At 49.9% G+C, this 20,211-nt stretch overlaps 1 protein-coding gene across 4 annotated transcripts in view; it reads right to left on the bottom strand.

The window, feature by feature from the left end:
• KCNB1 (potassium voltage-gated channel subfamily B member 1) overlaps positions 1–20,211 on the bottom strand; it is a 103,754-nt gene that overhangs the window by 44,257 nt on the left and 39,286 nt on the right. The window lies entirely within an intron of this gene.

Genomic DNA, 20,211 nt, shown 5'->3' with positions numbered 1-20,211 from the left:
GTCCATCCGCAAGCCCTGTGGGCTCCACCTTCAAAACCCATCTGGGGTCTGATCACTTCTCACCTCACCACCACCGGCCCCAGGCCACGGACACACCCCACAAGGAGTATTTCGTTGGCCTCCTCACTGGTGTCCCCGCACCCTCCCCCACCGCCGTTCTCAGAATGATCTTTGTAAAACGTACATCAATCCCGTCACTGTCCTGCTCAAAGCTCCTGATGGCATCCCACTGCATCTGGAATAAAAGTCCAGGGGCCTCACCACGACCTCAAGGCCCTACCTGAGCTGGGCCTGACCACCTCTCCCACCTCACCTTGACCCCATCACTCACACTGTTTCAGCCACACTGGCCTCCTTGTGCTCCTCTGACACCCCAAACTCGCTCCAGCCTCAGGCCCTTTGCACTTGCAGTTCTCATTGGCTGGACTGCTCCTCCCCTGGATCTCTGCGGAGCTCGATCCTTCTCATCCTTCACGTATCAGCTTGGATGTCACCTCCACAGAGAGGCCTTCCTGACCGCCTTGGTGAAGTAGCCCCCTCACGTGCTATCCCAAGACCATCTTTCCCAGCTTTCCAAGCACTTAGTCATTTCCTTCTTGACTTGTTAATTGTCTCGTACACTAGAATGTAGTTCCCATGACGGGGCAGGGACTGTGTCTCTCTTGATCCCCTATGTATCCCCAGCTCTCTGGTATAGAGTAGGTGCCCCATAAATGTTTGTTGGATGAATGAATACATACGACCTTCCCCGGTGGGGAAGTTGAGGAGACTTCTCAGAATGAGAATCATAGATTCATGGGAACATTTGTGAGACATCTGAGTGGTGAGCCTCCTAGATAGTCACAGCCAGCATGCCCATTGTACGGATGTGGAATCTGAAGCCCAGTGAGGGGAGAGAACTAGCCCCCAGGCACACAGCCCTGTTGGTGACAGAACACACCAGGCCTCCTGCCTCTCAGCTCTCAGCTAAGGGCTTGGTCTCGGTCATGGCCTCGTAGAATCCTCCGGATAGTCCCTGCTGTCTGCGGACCCTGCACCAGCTGCCCCATCTTCCCCTGCCCCATATAGGGAACTCTTCCAGACTTGCTGGCTTCCGAAAAGCCCAGCAGGAAGCCGAAAAACCACAGCCTTTTTCCCTCTGGGGTTTCCCTCAGTAACTGTAGAGGCGAGATCACTGGGCTGTAGCACAAGGGGTCTGTGCTACCTCTGGGTGCAGCCAAGGGTGGCCCAGCCCCAGAGGCATCCCCCCACCAGCCTCTGTCCTGAGTCCTGCTTCCGGGAGGGCGGGTGGTCCCCAGGCGGCGTCAGGCCAAGGTTTGCAGCTCAGCGTGGTGGAGTGGCCTTGGGACAGCCTCTTCTCTCTCTGAGCCTCAGTCTCCCCACGTATAAAAGGGACAAAACCACCAACAGTGCAGTGAAATAAACAGAAAATCTTTCCTTGCTTCTGCAAGAAAATACCAGCAACCACAGTTTGAGCACCTACTATATGAACGTCTCTACATACTTTAATTGCAGCTTTCAAGCCTCCCAGAAGAGCAGCCGGGGTAAGAGAGACGTTCACAAAAGAACCCAGAGAGTACCCCTCCCTGACATAAACACTCTGTGCCACGTGGATCCTTACTATGATAATGCACTTGGGCATTTTTTTTTCTTGTTTTTTCAATAATTTTGTATTGTTATGTTAATCACCATGCATTACATCATTAGTTTTTGGTGTAGTGTTCCATTCTTGTTTTTCCAATGGTGGTTGTGACTCACTAAATTGCTTTCTTGACCCTTGGTTTGAAAAGCACTGCGTTAACCCACTTAAACCTCACAAAACCCTATTAGAGAAGGACTATTAATACCCCCATTTTCCGGATTAGGAAAGGGCTTCAGAGAGTGGCAGCTGGCCCAAGTAAGTGACAGCTCTTAGTTGCCAAGCCAGACCCCAAACCAGGGATAGGGCCCTGCAAACCTTCCTGCCAACCTGGGCAACTTCCCTTCCTAGGCCCCAGCCAGCTCCTCTCTTGGTTTCTGTAAGCAAGAGGTCAGGTTAGTAGAACAGATCCCAGGGATGAATTAAAATAATGAGCTGTGACAGAGGAAGGGTGCCAGGGCCAGCGAGGGGGAGAGAGGGGGGAAGGGAGGGGGAGAAGGAGAGAGAGAAGAGAAAAAGAAGGGGGGGGGAGAGAAAGAAGGAGAGGGGGAGGGAGAAAGGGAGGAAGAAGGGGAGCAGGGGAGAGAGAGTCTGTCTGACCTGAGAAAGGCAATGATATTTTGATTGGCTCAGTTCCTACCCGGGCCTCCCCTAACCCCGCCTGCCAGAGAATCCCAAGTGTCTTTCTGCAGATCTGATCTTGTCACTCCTCTGCTTTAGAGCTCTCTATGGCTCCCCAGTGCCTTCAGGATAAATCCAGACTCCTGACTGTGGCTCTCCAGCCCTGCAGGATCTGGCTCCTCTCTTCTCCCCCACCCTCCTGGCCCCCCAGCCTGTGTTCTGTCCCCCTCTCTCGGACTAGGCTGTTCCAAGGGGCCGTGCATGGGCCATGCTCTCTCCCTATCCCTCTTGCCCACGATAACTCCAGCTCCTTCTTCAAGGTCTCTTTAAAAATTACTTGGGGGCACAGGGCTGAACCTGGCTGGCAACATCCCCTTCCTGAGCTAACAGTTGGGAGGGGGAGACTGACAACACTCAGTGAATAAAAGGACAGAGGATTTTTTTCTTTTTTTAAGATTTTATTTTTTTACGGGCCCCTCGGTGGCTCAGTCGGTTAAGTGTCCGCCTTCGGCTCAGGTCATGATCCCAGGGTCCTGGGATCGAGTCCTGCATCGGGCTCTAAACAGTAAGGACATGCGTGGGGTGGGTAGGTGCTCAAGGGCTAAGACGGGAAGGTAACTTCATAATCAGTGGCCTGAGAAGGTGATCTTTGAGCTGAGACTGACAGGGGCCTGGCCACCAAAAGACGGAGCAAAGAGTGTTCTAGGGTGGCTAGAGCAGTGGGATATGCTCAGCTCCATTCCAGCCCCCCATAAGTTCTCATCCTTCCTAAAGCGTGCATGGCCCAGGCCAGTGTGGGCAGTGGGTTGGGCCAGAGCCAAGTCTACTAAGGCCTCCTCTGTGGCAGAACACTGGGCTCTTTCCTTTCTGTGGGTGACCTTGGGGAAAGGTCTAAGAGGCCCAAGATAGGAGGGACCCCCAGTCTCTCCAGTAACCAGAGGTCAGGAGAGGGCCATGCCTATCTCCTGGAACATGATGTCTTTTCTGTTGTCATAGATGTGGCTGCATTTACTGACTCCCCCCCTCACCATGGCCCACTAGCGTGCCCCCACCACCCCCGGGGCCTCTTTAACCTCATCTCCTAGGGAGATGCTACTCCCTCATCTAGTGCTACTCGACCCCTCACGTGCTCCACTCCAGCTACAATGGCTTTCTTGCTTTCTCCTGCTGTATTGAGCTCATTTCTGCCCCAGGGCCTTTGCACTGCAGTCCCCTCTGCCTGGGATGTTCTTCCCCCATTTTGTGATGCTATCCTTAATCAAACCTCAGCTTCCTGGAAGGGATTGGGAGTGTGGGAAAGAGGGGTCACTCCTCTCAGACCTCGCAATCCCTAAGGGTCTTAAACAAGAGTTTTCATGATACGGACATAAGGTTGCTCACTGCACCACAGTTTACTAGATTAGAAAGTTTGGAAACAACCGCAGTGTCCATCAACAGGGGGGACAGTTAAATCAACAGTGGGCCATCCACACAAAGAAATATGAAGCAGCTGTGAAAGAGAACAAGGTGGCTCAATATGCAAAAATAGGGCATAATTCCCGAGATATGTGGTTAGCAGACAAAGCAAGATGAGAACATTATGTATCGCCAGCTCCCATTTCAATAAAACAAGGAAAAAAGACTATACACATAGAGGGATTTGGATTTGCTTATATATGGATAAATTATCTCTGGAAGGGGTCAGAAGAAACCGGGAACAGTGGCTGCCTCTGGAGGGGAGGACTGGGGACGGGGGCAGGAGGACTTTTCACAGTGTGCTCTTTTGAACCCTGTGCCTTTTATACTCGGAAAACATATCACCTATTCAAAAAACTGACATCCCAATATTTTTAGGACTTTGACCTTATCTCTAAATGGGTTACACAAACAAACAGGGACACGGTGACGGGGATGAAGTTCATCAAACCACACCACCCTGGCATCCTCCTACTGGCTCGCTTTGAGAGAACACCATGAATCTCAAATATAAATATATGTACAAAGGGCACAGGGATGGCTCAGTCGGTGAAGCAGCTGCCTTCAGCTCAGGTCATGATCCCGGAATCTCGGGATCAAGCCCCATGTCAGGCTCCCTGCTCGGCAGGGAGTCTGCTTCTCCCTCTTCCTCTCTCTGCCCCTCCCCCCTGCTGCTTCTCTCTGTCTCTTGCTCACTCTCTCTTTCTCGAATAAATAAATGAAATCTTAAATATATATACACAGATAGATAGATAAATAACACAAATCCCGTGGTAATCTTGTGCACCTCACACCTATATTCCGTTGTAATGGTGGGTTAAAAGCATGAATTTGTTCAATTTAATATTTTAAGTGTACCATAATTTCAGGGATGTCTTCTTCTTTTTTTTTTTTTTTAAGATTTTGTTTATTTATTTGACAGAGAGATAGAGAGAGAGCACAAGCAGGCAGAGAGGCAGGCAGAGGGAGAGGGAGAAGCTGACTCTCCACCGAGCAGGGAGCCTGACGTGGGGCTCGATCCCAGGCCCCTGGGATCATGACCCGAGCCGAAGGCTGACGCTTAACCGACTGAGCCACCCAGGCGCCCCTGGTTTTGTTTGTTTTTAAACAAATTAATATTCCAGGAGCCTCAAAAAATAGCAGTGTCCCAGGCTTCTCTTGGCCTGAGGGGAGCCCGTCCCAGTTCTCTTCGGGGAGAGAGTAGGGAGGCTCAGAGGAGAGGAATAGCAAATCCACAGTTCCACATTTAGCTGCTCCTAGGGGACCGTGACGACTTCACCAGGGTGCAGAGGCAGGGCCGGGCCTGCCACTGGGAATGTGGGTCCTGCTGAATGTGGGCAAAAGGGAATTCCCAGCTTCTGAGGCTGGTCTTGCTACAGACTTGGGGGACTGCGTGTTGGTTTTTTAGCTGCCTCTTCTGGAAACAGCCCCTCACAGTATGGAGCCAGAAGCTCTACCAGTTCTGTCCAAATCCGAGGCCCAGACTTTTGAGCCACTACATCAAAGTGAGAGATGCTGATTTAGCCATGGCCGTGGCCTGACCTGAACCAAGGTCAAAGTTTCCCAGTGGAAATGATCAAACGGCCCTACTAATCACGTAGAAGACCTTGACCTGATATGAACGTCACCCTCTGCAGCCTTCAAAGCTCATGTCCAACCTTCATCTCCCTTGATTGTCACGACTATTCTAGGAGGCTATAGGGTTGGCTTCATATTTCCCATTTTCCAGACAGGACAGCTGAGATCCAGAGTGGGAAAGGGACTTGGCTAAGGTCACACGGCGGGGGAATGTCATATATGGTAGGGTTTTCCAGTCCAGGGCTCCCTCGGAGACACTCCCTGGAGGAAACCAGGGCAGGCCTCACTTGGGGTCTTGGTCCCAGGGCACAGAGAGGCCCCTTCTTGCCAGGTGGGCAGAGACTAGATGTCTAGCCAGCTGTCCGGCTTAGCCTGGTGACAGGGGAAGCGTGATGAGCCACCGGCAACAGGGAATCACAGGATATCTCTAGGCTCGGCGAGACCCGTCAGATCTGCCTCCAAGCAGTATCTGACACATACGTGCCCACCTCTCCCCTCAGAGAGCCTGCGGGCCAGGCCGCCACCCTTTCGTCCCGGAGGAACACAATCACCTCCGCACAATAAAACACACTCCATTTTCCACATTCCTCCAGAGGGGTCTTCTAGAACCCAAGCCACATCATTTAACTGTTTTTTGTTCAAAACACCCCCATGTTTCCCAATGCACTCAGAACCAAAGCCGTAGCCCTAACAATGGCCATGAGGCCCTGTATGGCCTGGCCCCTCAACTCTTTGACCTACCTCTCTCCACCCCTCCTTTCCCTCACTCCGTTCCAGCTGCACTGGCCTTCTTGCTGCTCTTGAAACATTCTAGGCACTCTCCTGCCTCAGGTCCTTTGCACTTGCTTTTCTTCTATGCCTCTCTCTTTTCTTCACCTCTTTCAGGTCTCTGCTCAAGTGTCACATTCCCAATACAGCTTTCCTTGACCCCTCTATTTCAAATGGCATCTGCCCCAATGAATACCTATACCCCTACTTCTGACATATTACGTCTTTGGGTAGATATTATATATTTAATCTTATCTTATTGTTTATTGTTCTTCCCTCCCTTCTAGAATGCAAGCTTCATGAACTGTGGAGTCTTGGTCCTTTTTTCGACAGCTATATCCTCAGTGCCTAGCAAGGGGCTAGGTGTACAGTAGATACTAAAGATTTGTTGGAAGAACAAACATGTGGATTCCAGGTCTCCAGATGAACTCCACAGGGCTCTGACTGGGGCAACAGGCTCTGAAATGCCTAATGGATCTTTCTCTCCAAGAAATGCAAACCCAGCTCCCCACCGGGGTTGGGTGGTTTACCTGCTGGCCACATGTCCAAGTCCTTGCAGTAGTTCCGGTCATTGTGTTTTTGTGACTGGAGGCAAAACACACTCTGCTTCCTCAAGACAGTCCAACAAACACAATGAGAACTTTCTGGAGCTCAAGGTAAAATTTGTAGAGCAAAATCCATCTCCAAATGCATGGTTTACAAGGAAGCAAAGGGGAACCAGGGAGTATTCCTTTGTAAGTAGCAGATGAGATCTTATGTAAAGTTGGCTTCCCTTGGGGTGGCTCCCATTTCCAAAAAACTCATTATTATGCAGAAAATAATCATTCGTGATGGTAGTTACCATTAACTGAGCAGCTATTATGGGGTGAGGCACTGTGGACTGCATTAGGTACATTGTCTACTCAATCCTCAAGACATCCTTGAATACTCTCCCTGCTGGCGAGAAAAGGAAACCAAGGCTCAGAGAAGTGAAATGCCTTGCCTGATGTCCCACAGCCACTAAAAGGAGAAGTCGGCACTCAAACCCTGGTCTTCTCTCCCCAAATCCAAGACAAGATCCTCAAAGGACCCTGGTGCAGGCAATCTGCTGCTAAGACAGCCCATGCAGATAAGCACAGGCCTGCTGACCAGGGCCTGAAAAAATAAGAATTCTAGGTCATCCAAACGGCAAAGCCAGCCAGTCTTGCAGCACTCTGAGTTCAGGCTGGGGTTACGACTCACTGTTGGTGTGTTCCTGGAAGATATCCAGACTGCTCTGGCCATTTTCTCCTAAAAGTTTTGGTGAAAGGCAAAGGAAATTGTGTTTGGAAAGCCTTCTCTGGATTCCATTAAAGCAGGTGCTCAGGGGCCTACAGCAACCACCTGAACACTGTTCCAACTCACGCTGGGTCTTCCCTGTTCTGAGAAGACACTGTGACCCAAGGCTGGGCAAGAAATCCTAGATTTCCAAGTACATGGCCCCTTGGGGGTGGGGAGCACGGACACTGGCCTGGGGGCATAGAACCGGCAGGGTAGGGTCTTGCTTCAGGCTTGGCCTGTGAGGCAAGATAAAATTTGGCCCAAACCAACTTTGGCCAATATGAAATGGTAAGGTATGTCTTGTTCTGGGATGGGCCCTTATGGTTTAATAGTCCTGGGCAGCATTTTCCTCCAAAACCTCTCGACCTACTGATAAAACTTTCCAGCCAGGTGGGTCTTAAAATACACTGTTCACCACTCCTCCATCAAGAGGCAAGCTTTATGCCCCTTCCTCTTGAATCTGGGCTCTGTAATTGCTTGTTCAGTAGACTATGGCAGAAACAATGTGGTGCCAGTTTCAGGGCCCAAACTTTGAGAATCTGGCATCTCTTACTTCCTGTATCTTGGGATGATCACACTTGGAACCCAGTTGCCATGCTGTGAGGAAGCTCAAGCTACCCCACGGAGAGAACAGACCACCAGGAACGACACTATGTCATGCAGGCGAGCCCCGGTTGAGCCGCCCCAGTGGACATCCTGTGTGGAGCAGAAATGAAATACTCCCTCCCTCCGCCTTGCACACGCTGCGTAAATAAAATGATTTTGTTTCAAGCCATTACATTTTGGAGGTGGCTTGTTACGCAGTAATAGGTAACTAGATCACCTTCCCAAACTGGAAGGAATTCCTGGGTCTTACAGGAACCCCAAATCCAGATGTAGGATTTTAATAACAGAGAGGCCTGTCATTTGAAGAAAGGCTAATAAATCAGGCTGCAAAACTTCATCTGCTGACCGCCTGCCGCCCCCAACCCCCACCCCAATCTCTCCCCAGTCTCATAACCGGAATGGTTAAGAATAGTCTCGGGCTCTTCCCTATTTGAGATGGAATCCTCCATCAGCCAAACACACCTCTAGATCCTCTGTGATCAGGGGTGAAGGGGACAAAGGTGGAGACTAGATGATTTCCCTTAATTCAGGATTTTAGATGTCTTTCATGGAGTTATCTGGTAGCTATCGTCCTATTTGGAATATCCAAGGAAACAAGGCCACTGTATAGGAAAGCACCAGAAACCTTTCCTTCTGCTCTTTTAATGATTGTGTGGGGCTGCCATGGAGATGAAACTGGGAAGAGGTGGAGGAAGGCAGCCTATAAAATCTCTGTGAATGCCTCTTTTTCTAGGGCTTGGCCTGGCTCCATGGAAGTGGGTTTGTCATGTGATTCAAAAAGTCTCTAAAACTCTGTCTGCCAAACTGTCCCTCTCTCTGATTTTCAGTTAGCTAGAACTCCCAAAAGGCCCACGGCAACAGGACAATGCCCAAGAAACACGAATAGAGGGATCTGAGCGACTGACAGTCATTGCCCTCTCCCTAACTGACAGTGCCCCGAAAGCCGTCATCAACATTATCTTGGAGAATTCTTTCAGGAACCCGGTGAAGGTGACTGGATGCAAACCGTGGTCTGTCTGGACAATACTACTCTGCATTAAGAAGGAGTAAACTACTGATACATGCTACAGCACGGACAAACCTGCAGAACATGATGCTGAGTGAAAGAAGCCGGACACAAAGGGCCACATACTGTAGGACCCCATTTCTGTGAGAAGTCCAGAAGAGGCAAATCCACAGAGACAGAACATAGATTGAGGGTGCTGGGGAGCGGGAATGGGGAGTGAATGGATATAGGCATAACGTTTCTTTTGGAGATGTTCTGAAATTGGATTATAGTGATGGCTGCACAACTCTGTAAATTTACTAAAAAATACCAAATTACACGCTTAAAATGAATGGATTTTATGGTATAAAAATTATTCCCTAATAAAGCCATTTTCTTTATTTTTTTTAAAGATTTTATTTATTTGACAGAGAGAGACACAGTGAGAGAGAGCACAAGCAGAGGGAGTGGGAGAGGGAGAAGCAGGCTCCCCGCCGAGCAGGGAGCCCGATGCGGGGCTCGATCCCAGGACCCAGGAATCATGACCTGAGCCGAAGGCAGACGCTTAACGACTGAGCCACCCAGGTGCCCCATTGAAGTCTGCATGTCTTCTGAGTAAGAGACACGGAGAGCTTTGTTCTGGACGATCTTCTCCAGACTGTCGTATAGCAAACAGCCTTAGAAGAGAAAAACTGTATCTCTCTCTGCAGCAGAGGGCAGAGTTGTTTCCTAACCAGTGTAATAAAGAATGTCTCTCTCCAGGGCAAAGGCTGGGCAGGTTTGCCAGGAGCCCTTTTATAAGACTGGGGGTTTCCTAAGCCTGAGGATCCCCAGTTGTGGCAAATCCAGGTGGTGCGGCATCTATATGAGCTGTTTTGCAGTGTCCCCATGGAACTTAGGGGCAGAGAGAACTCATGTGAACATGAACTCATGCCACCTGCTACGCTGTGAGTAATAAAGCCCTTTGTCTCTGACCCAAGAGTCTCGTGTTTTCTGCCAGCTCCCATGAAATAGGCAGGCTCACCCATTAGCTTGTAAGCAAAATAAAGTCTCAGACCCTCTGCATTTCTTGACAGTGGGCACTCACATCACCCCCATTTTACAGATGAGGACTCTGAGGCCCAGAGAACGGAATGTTCTTATTCAAGGTCACATGGCTAGCAAGGGACAGAGCTGGGATCGAAACCCAGACAGATTGGGAAAGGCAGGAGATCCGAGGAGGGGGATTGGTGAAGACATCAGCTGAGAGTGATGAGAGCGGAAAGCTCCAAAGATACACAGAAGGTCGTACCTCTCAGCCTCCCAACCCCACACACCCCCAGATGCTGCCTGTCCCCACATCCGGCTGCTGGGGCTGAGCAGCCAATTTGGGACGGCCGTGATATATTTAACGGTGAGTCACGCTCTCCCCCAGCAATCAGAGTGGCAGGCTTGGAGGATGCAGGGAGCATCTCTGGGAATCCATGCCCGAGGGTCGCCATGGCAACCCCACCCGACTCGCTTGCCGGCAGCTGGGATGCCAGCGCCTGAATCGAGGCAGAAAATAGTCTCATGGCCGAGTATGGCCAAGGACAGTGGCAGGCCTGCCACATGCGATCGCCAGCAGGTTCACCGGGGGTTGCTGTGGGGGTCGTGAGGACTTGGTGATAAGGAAGTCTCGTGGGCATGTTGGTGAGCTCAGAGTCCACCAATGGAGGCCTGATATCCCTGGCTTGCTGGGATGAGGGTACTTGACTTGAGGGTTATTTTGGTGAGTGCCAGCTCTTTTTGCCTTGGTTCCTCTTGGTTTGTCTGTCTCTCTCATACATACCCACTTTCACAAAGACCCCTCGCCACCTGAGGCCTCTAACCAAGCCCCATTATAACAGCTAAAGACTGAAGGCAGCTTGGGATGTTAACCACAGATCTGTCTTCCAGGATAATTCTGAAGCCTTCAGAACATGACCAATCAGCCACTCCCACACCCCCACAGCAAATATGAATATGCCAGTGAAAGCAGTTTGTAACTCATTCATTCATTCACTCACTCACTCATTCATTCATCAATTTGTCCTCTCAATTGTTCCTTCTGAATTAAATTCAGGGTCCCCTGGGCCCTATGGAAGAGCTGAACTTGGTTATCTCTTTATCCTCAACTCCTTCCACTCTCCCCTCTCTCCCTCCACTCGAGCTCACTAGCCTTGCTGCTGTACCTTGAACATATCAGGCACTCCCTGCCCCAGGGCTTTTGCACTTGTTCTATCTGCCGGGACAATTCTTCCCCCAGGTAGCCACAGCCTGACTGCCTCACTCCCTTTAGGTCTCTACACACGTCTCAGAGAGATACCATCAAGACCAGCCTAGGAGAAAGCACCCAATCCAGCCCCAGGGATACGGCCAAATCTATACACCTATATATATATATATATATATATACAGATCGTGACTTAGTTTCTTCCGTTGGTAACAAGGAGAGGGAAATTGAAAACTAGTGACTTATAAATTGAATATGGCCCACAGATATGTTTTGTTTTGTCTAAATAGTGCTTTTGAAAAAATTGAATTAGTTGCTAACATTTATAAAATTTGGGAGATTGCATTTTAAAATGCCACTTTTCCACTTCTCTTGAAAAACTGGAGGAGCAAGCTCCACATTCGTGCCTATGTTAACAGCGACCAGGTGGGGCTGAGTAGTGGTCACCTGTCTCGCCCGGGCCTGAGCATTCCGGCCTTTCACAGGCCCTATGTGGCCCTCGGCATTCATTTATGTGGCCACATACAGCCTCCAGGAGTCTGCGCTTACAATCCGGGCCTCGAATCTGAGGTCTCTCAGGTCTTTGGTTTGGGATGGAAGGAGTAGAGTGTAGCAACAATTTTGCTTCAATCAGAAGAACTGAGTTTCTGGACTCATCCAGGCATTCTAGGTGAAGGCACTGGAGAAACAAAAGCCCAGAGGTATGAAAATATCGGCGAGCTGAAGGACTGCCAGTATGTAGTCTGGCGTGGGAAGAAGCCAGCAAAGTCCTTTGGGACCAGAACCTGAAGGGCCCTTAATATCTTGATACATCACTTCAACTTCTGAGGGTAACAGGGAGCCACAGAAGATTTTGGAGCAAGGGAGGAGACACGATCACAGTTAGCAGTGAGGTGGGGATGGGGGAGTGAGAATCACCCTTGACATCAAGTCTGGCTCCAGGTTCTCTCAGGACCTAACCCCGGGGTGGAGTGCGTCCGGGGTGAGAGTGCTGCTGCCTCCCACCAGCACCCTCGGCACCCAGCTCCCTCCTGGCTGTCTTATAATAACAGCGTTTTCAATACGGACGTTCTGGGACCCCTGTGACGGGTCTCTCAGCCATCCTTCCAGAGAGAAAACAAAAAGCACTGTTTTTCCACGTCTATTTTAGGCTGCTGCCTACATCTTTGTTCTTCGTGAGGAACACACACTCCTGGGGGGCCCCTTTCTCAGCTGTGGCCCGGCAGCCAGGTCTGGACCACCAGGCTGGGTTCTGTTATAGGAAAGGACCACCAGATGTGATGGAATCATGCCAACGAGGCCGGTTGCTGCACGGGGATGATTGTGTCATTAAGGCCCAGAGACGTGGAGGTGAGGGGGAAGGTAGCTCATTCCCGTCCACGTGCTCATCCTAGACAGACTATCTTTGACTCTTCTGAGCATCTAGGGAGAGGCCACCCTCATTGTCCCCCAAAGATGCTGCCTGGAGTTTGGAAATCTACATTGTCTCGTATGTTCATGCCCATGTTACTGCGCGGAGAAGCAGAGACTCGACCATACCTGGACGGATCCAGCTGGCTCATTTTACAGAGGGTAAACTGAGGCCTGAAAAAGCAGCATGGTTTGCTTAAGACTGTAGAGCCATTGGCCACAAGCTGCAACTGAAAAGACCAGAAGGTAAAATCTCGCAGGGCATGTACTTACTTTGTCTGCCTTGGTCACACCTCCATGCCCGTCACATAACATAATGTTTGGCAAACAGTAGGCCCTCGATACATAACGTTTTGGATGAATAAACAACATCTCTGCAGCTCTTTTCAGCGTTTGCAAATAATCCTCACACACATTCCCTGATTTTGACTGTCATGATTATCTTTCAAGCCAGGAATGGCATTTGTCCTCATTTTGCAGGTGAGGTTCAGAGAGGTTTAGTTGCCTACCCGAGATCACACAGCCTGGAAGTGGCAAGGGCGGGATCTGCACCCACAACATCTTACTGTGGGCTGGGCGTCCCTTAGAATCTTCAGGTAGAGGAAGAGACCTTGGAAACCCCGGCTAGGTGGTAGAAGCCTGAGCCCCAAGGACAGCTCCAGTCTGAATTCTACTATACAATCTCGGGGAGGTGGGGGGGGAGCGACTGAGAGAGCAGTTTCTCAAAATGTTAAACAGAGCTGCCCTCTGACCCAGCAATTCCACTCCTGGGCATGTACCCAAGATAGCCACACAAAATTGTATGTCCGCACAAAGACTTGTACATGACTGTTCCTAAGAGCATTATTCATTATCGCTGAAAAGTGGGGCAATCCAAATGTCCATCCACAGATGAAGAATAGACGAAGTGTGGTCTGTCCATATTATGGAATAGGATCCTGCCACGAAAAGGGATAAAGCGCTGACACACACTCACACACTATAACATGGAGGAACCTTGATAACACGACGCTGAGGCAAAGCAGCCAGACACAAAAGGCCACACAGTGCACGATTCCACTGATATGAAATGTCCAGAAAAAGCCAATCTATAGAGACAGAAAGTAAATCAGTGGTTGTCAGGGGCTGAGGCAAAGTGGGAATGGGGAACGACAGCTAATGGGTATGGGGTTTCTTTTTGGGGTGATAAAAATGCTCTAAAATTAGATTGTGGTGATGGCTGGGCAACCCTGTGACTCCATTAAAAACTACCGAATTATACATTTTAAACAGGGGAATTTTATGCCATGTGAATTATATCCCAACCAAACCAGTTTTTAAAGAGACCAAGAGAAGCATTTCCATGACAACGGGGTTTTAGAAGGGGGAACACACAAATGAGCAAACGTCCCCAGCATGGGCCGTCCCGTGCTGTCGTCCTACATGTCTTGGGCAGGATTCCAACCCCAAGCCCCAAGGATTCACCTGAGGGCTTGCTCCTAGAGAAATGAGAATCTGCAAGGCACCTCTTCCAGGCAACCCTCCCAGATACCCCAACCAGGGACGAGAAAAGCGACCCAGTATGAGGACTGGGCATTACTCCATGTCCAGGTGCTCTGTTTGTGATAGTTCACGGAAGCCATGCAACAGCCTTGCTGTGTGCAAGGGACAGCATCACCCCCATTAACCAGGCAAAGAAACGGAGGCTCAGAGAGAGGAAGTGACTTGCCCAAGGTCCCCCTCGCTGTGACCTTCACTGTCCTGGTGGAGGCTTCAGCCAGGGCATCCCTATCCGCTGCTGATAAGAGTGATTCTCCACATTTCATCAGATTTCATTTGAACAAAGCCAAACATCTTTCTTAGGGACCCACCTGCCAGGGATTCTAGGCTAGACTGGGGCTGTATTTCTGGCCTCCATCCTGCTAATGCATGGTGTGTTGCTATGCACCATGGACTCTGTAACCACTTCTCAAATAACCCTGATGTTGGGGTTCAAGGAAGACAAGGTTGCTGCTTCGTGAAGCATTTGCATAATGTAATTTCACAGATTTTCTCTCCTCGGCACTAAATGAAATGAAAGGCTCTCCCTTCTTCTGAAGCTTTAGGTTCAGCCCTGGAGTTTATAGGTCAGAGAAGAACTTCCCACCAAGGCACACAGGCAGAGCTGCAAAGACACACCCTTTTGTGTCTCCATCTGTCTGTCCATCTGTCCATCTGTCCATCCGTCCATCCATCCATCCATCCTATCCCCATTTATTTCATAACCTCACTAATTCAACAACTATTTATTGAAGGCCTACTATGTGCCAGGCACTGGGTTAGTAGCTGGGTACAGTGGAAGGAAAGGTAAAACAAACTCCTTGTCCTCATGGAGCTCACAGTCTAGTGGAGGAAGACAGGCCTTAGTACACACACAAAATGTTGACATATACTGGGATGAATGTCACCAAAGAAAAGTTCAGAATAATAAGCGGGACCTAATTTCTTTTGAGGAACAGGAGAGGACTCTATGAGGAAGTTGATAATGTGGGATAAGCATGACTTATGATGTATCAGTGAGGAATGCTCTTGGTTTAAGAAGTAGAAAATGCTTACTAAAAGAGGTTCAAGCAAGCAGGGGATTTATTATCCCACATAACAAAAGGTCCTGAAATAGGGCTACCCCACCATCAAGTAGCTCAACAATACCTTCAAGGGTCCAAGTTCTCTACTATCTGCTCTACCATCCTCAGAGAACTGGTTCCATTCCTAGGCTGGCTCACCTCATGGACTCAAGGTGGCAGCCATTGCTCTAGCCAGACATCACATGAAGACATGACTACACCGAAGAGCAGGGGAAAAAAAATCCTCTCATTCTATCATTTCCTGAGATAGAGGAACACTTTCCCAGAAACTTCCTGGCAGACTTGGTGGGTGGTATCAGATATCCATGCATAAACCATCACTGATAAAAGGGATGGGGCCACCATGATTGTCTCAAACAAGCATTCTTACCCAGGGGTGATTTTTCCCTCCAGGGGACACCAGGAAACATTTTTGGTTGTAATAATTGTGCATCGTGTGTGTACGTGTGTGTGCGCGCAGGGTGGGGGTGGTGCTATTGGCATCTACTAGATAGAGGCCAGGGATGCTACTAAATATCTTACAATGCACAAGACAGCTCCCACAACACAGAATGACCCAGACATTAACAGTGCCAAGGTTGAGAAACCCTGCCTTAGACCAATCAGAATCAAATCCTGAGTCATGGGGGGCACCAGGTGGAAACTGGTGCAGGAATTGGTTGGGAAAGGCTTCCTTACAGGGTATAATAGCTCAGCTGAGTCTAGAAAGATGGACATTGGCTAAAGCAATCCAGGGAATGAGTCAAGCCTACCATCTGGCCATGTGGATGAGCAGAAATGCAGACAACCTCCTCCATCTTTGCCTGCCTCTTCCAGTGGGATGTGAGCCCACATGGCAGGGACCTCGCCTGTCCCTCCCACTTCTTTATCCCCATCCCAGTTCAGTATCTGCCAGAGTAGTTGTTCAACACTCTGATGTTAAAGAATAAGTGAATGGGATGGAGGACACTCACTCTTGACAGTGAAACCCCAACTCAGGAAATTCCCAGGTGTCACATAGGTGGACACATTCAGGAATAAGCATGGGGGGGCAGTCAGTCAGCACCAGCAAGACCCCATCATTATACAGATGGGGAGACCAAGGCACAGAGAAGGGGAGATCATAGTCCAAGGTCACTCAGCAAGTTGGGGGCAGATGCAGGCCAGAATCCATGTGCTCCTTTCCTAAACCTGGATCAACACCAACTGGTAGATCTGGGAATGATCATTTGGAGACACATGATTTGGCTAATCAGTTATAGTTGCTAAATCTGAGTCTATTTTGGGTCCCACCTCCTTACAAAGCTGTCTTTCTGGATTGCCTTCCCTCATGACCCCAAAAGGATGCTGAGTGGGCCGCCATTTTGTCAGTGACATGCCCTGCTCAGATTGCAAAATGGAAGCCAAAATGGCCGTCCATGACCATGTTTTGTTTGGCCCACTCAGTTCTTTAAAAAAAAATGTATTATTTGCCTTCTTTGCCGACAATAAAAATAATTGGGACAATGTGCTTATTATCCAAATTTCCCATGTCTCTTGGGTAATCAGAAGGTTTGGTGACATTGTACCCATTTTTCTGCATGGCAGCCATTCACCAGAGCTGGCCGCCAACTGTCCCTTCAGTAGGGATACCAGGGCTCCATTCTACCCCAGGGCCCTCACGTACAGGCCTGCCTAGCCCCAAAGGCGTTCTGAGACTGCAACCCAGACCCAGTCGATGGGGCATGAGGTGAGTGGGCAGGGCCACGCAGGGACCCCAGGCAGGGCACGTCCCCCTCTCTCAGAAGGAAGCCCTCAGTGGCCATGGCAACACATTGCCATTTGTAAACAGATCTTCCACCTGAAATGCAGAGATGACAAGTACATCTCCTTTCTCAGCTCAGGCAACATCAGCTTCCGGCACCCCCAAACCTAAGGCAAGAAGGGGGAGGAGTGTGATCTGCCTTCTCCAATCTGGCCCCCAAAGGCAGATGCCCCAAACACCCCCGTGTGTTCAACCAAACCAGAGATGGGGCCTTGGGGGTGGGGGGTTGGTTTAGATTCCATCTTATGTAAAAAGACCAGAAAATGTTTGATTAGAGACAGAGGAAGGCGTGGGAGTCTGAGCGGGGCTCCGATTCTGGGCAAATGTACACATTCCCCAGCGCCCGCCTTCCCCTTCACTTCCTCTGGGCAAAAGCAGACTCTCCCTGCAGCTTACGCAGCCAGCTTCCCCTCAGCCATGACCCAGCCCTTTGTCAGTATCCTGGAGGCCCCAGCGCATCCGCATGTTTCTAGGCTGCTTACACAATCCGGAGGAAATAAAGCAATGAAATGAGAATCAGCCAGAAATAAGGAAATGCCCCACGCAACATTTCCCGTTGAGACTGAGAGGCTAAAACCCAGAACAGAGCAGAAATTGGAAGCCTCATTGAGAAAAGACGCACAGAGAGGAGTGCCAATTAGCACCCAGGTCCCCTTCTGGGAGTGTCAACCATAAATATTAATGGCCATAATCATCTGGGGTTAGTCATAATGCCTTGTAAATTAAGGTCACTTTACTGGGGGTAAATAGCTGCATTAATGGCAGCAAAAGGTAACGGTGCCCATCATTTTTCATTACAGCCCTGATGGCTTTGGTATGTGATACAGTCCCTTGCCTTCCTCCTCCGCCTTCTTCCTCCCTCCCTACCTCTCCCCGTTAGGCACAGGAGACACTGAGCCTAGAACTCACAGATACCCGGGGTCCCCTCCCCAATGTTTTCCTATCTTTTATAATTAGAGGGGGGGGGAATGAACTTTTAGACTGCAGAAAATGTTTTAATAGGTAGTATGTATATATTTGTCTTTATACCAATGCAGCTATAAAATATAAGCTTAAATATTTTTTATAGAGAAAAACAAAAGTGCCCCAGGGCCCAGGAAATCATCCCATGGCCCTGCGCTCTGCTGCCCCCTCCTCTGCCATGCCTCCATCCCTTCTCTCTTTCTCTGTCTCCTCCCCCTCCGCCCCTAACCGTGGCATCTTAAGGAATCAGCCCTGCTTTATGGAGTCTTAGTTTCATCCTGTTCAAAAAAGGTGAACAATAATAATTAATAATAGTGACATTTAAGTGAAATAACATCAGTGGAAGCTTTTGACACAAAGTGGTAAACAGGGGTGTTACTTCCCTTCCTTTGCAGGAGTTTCTGGGCTCCTGGGAGTCAGAAGCATGATTTATTTGAAAATCTCAGGGGAGACAGAGTAACACGACCTCCTCAGCTCCCCCTGCCAAGTGCACCATCAGCCCGCCCCCCCCCTCCCCTTGCTGGGCTTTCCCATTCCTCTAAAGGATAAATGCTTTTCTTGACCTGAGAAAACTCACGAGGCACTTGATGAGGCTAGCTAGATCAAATAATGTCCTTAAATTCCATCAGAAAGAAAGCATCCATTAGGGCTGGCTCTGGCCAGGGAGGGGGGCTGCCCAGCTTCTGTCAGCCAGGACTGGATATATTGTTGGCAGAACCCGTTACAAAATGAAAATGCAGGGCCCCGTGTTCAGCAATTATCGAGTTTCAAGACAGTGACAGCAGAGTATTAAACAAAGCGTGGGGCCCTTCTGAGCAGGGAGCCCAGTGTTACTGCAGAAGTCCCACGTCCTTGGCCAAGGCTGACAGTGGGTGTGGCAGTGGTGGGGGGGAACTGCCCTGATGTGCGACCCTCTGGTCGACCGCTGTCCCTGGCACGTAGCAGGTGCCCATCAAGCCCACCCACTCAGGGTTCGCTCGCTCATTGCTCTAGTGTCTGGTCTGCAGTATCAGAGGACCCCTGGCTCTCCCAGTGGACATCTGGGCCAGGCTGGCCACCCGGTGGGTGGGCTGACTCCCTCCCCAGGGGCTGTGCCCTGGACCCTTTCCCTGTTCCCTCCTCCAGCTTCCCCTGGACACAGTGACCCCTGCCTCCAAGTTATGCTGACCATCAGCTCCCCCACCCCTGCCAACTGCAAACATCACAGGTCAAAAGTAAAAACAAACCGGAATCATAACAGTCAAAATAATAAAATCCCCAAATTTCTCAAGTACCTGCTAGGTGCTGGTCTAAGCACTTGATATATCCGGGCCTATTTTAATGCTCACACCAATCTTCTGAGATGGGTTCCAGAATTATCTCCTCAGGCAGAGGAGGAGACTGAGGCACAGAGAGGTAAAGTCACTTGCTTAAGGCCACACAGCCAGGCAGTGGCAGAAGAGGCAGAGTGGGGCTTCAGTGAAGGCTGATGTTGGACCAGAGCAGGGAAGGGAAAGGTGGGTCCTACTGCCTCTTCCCAGCCTCTAGGCAGAAGGCCCACAGACCCCTAGGATGTCTTCTCCTGTGAATGGAATAGAGAGCGTGGGTGACAGAAGAGGAGCGTATGGCCCCGGTAGAGTGCTGGGCTGAGTCCCGAGGCTTGTGTTAGAACCTGAGTTCTGCCACTGTTCAACCTGGAAGGTCATGCACCCTGATCTGTGCCTCCTCCAACTTTGCTGACTTCACCTCCTACACCCTCCCTTCACTCACTCCAGGCCAGCACACTGGTCTCCCTAGTGTTCCCAGAATCTATCAAAGGCATTCCCACCTCAGGGCCTTTGCACTTGCTGCTTCTACTTCCAGAGCACCCTCATGCAGCTATTTACGTGGCTACTTGTTTTTCTGGTTTAAATTCAAGGACCACAAAGCATGTGTGTGTTGAGGCAGCATGATGTGTCTTCCCTGTAACAGAGAGGCCTTCTCTGACTGCCTCACCTGGTAAGATCTGGAAAGTGCTTCGAACAGCGCCTGACACTCAGTAAACACTGCAAAAGTGACCAGCACTCTTACTACCATCTAAACTGGCAGCCCTTCCACGTGCCACTCGGATCCCCTTTCCTTTGTTTTTCTTCATTGCACTCACCCCTTCCTGAAATTATCTTGCATGTTTGTCTACCTGGTGCTGCCCGTCTCTCCCACTAGAGGGTGAGCTCCATTGGGCTGGCCCCTTGTCTCAGTCACCTTGGACCCCAGAGTTAGCACAGGGCTCAGCTGGTGTGCAGGGGGCCC

This window comes from Callorhinus ursinus, unplaced genomic scaffold, assembly GCF_003265705.2.
Source record: "Callorhinus ursinus isolate GAN/ISIS: 27379988/994484 unplaced genomic scaffold, GSC_fseal_2.0 scaffold53, whole genome shotgun sequence".
Classification (NCBI taxonomy): domain Eukaryota; kingdom Metazoa; phylum Chordata; class Mammalia; order Carnivora; family Otariidae; genus Callorhinus; species Callorhinus ursinus.
The sequence above is the reverse complement of the archived record's forward strand: the minus strand, read 5'-3'. Positions and strand labels throughout refer to the sequence as shown.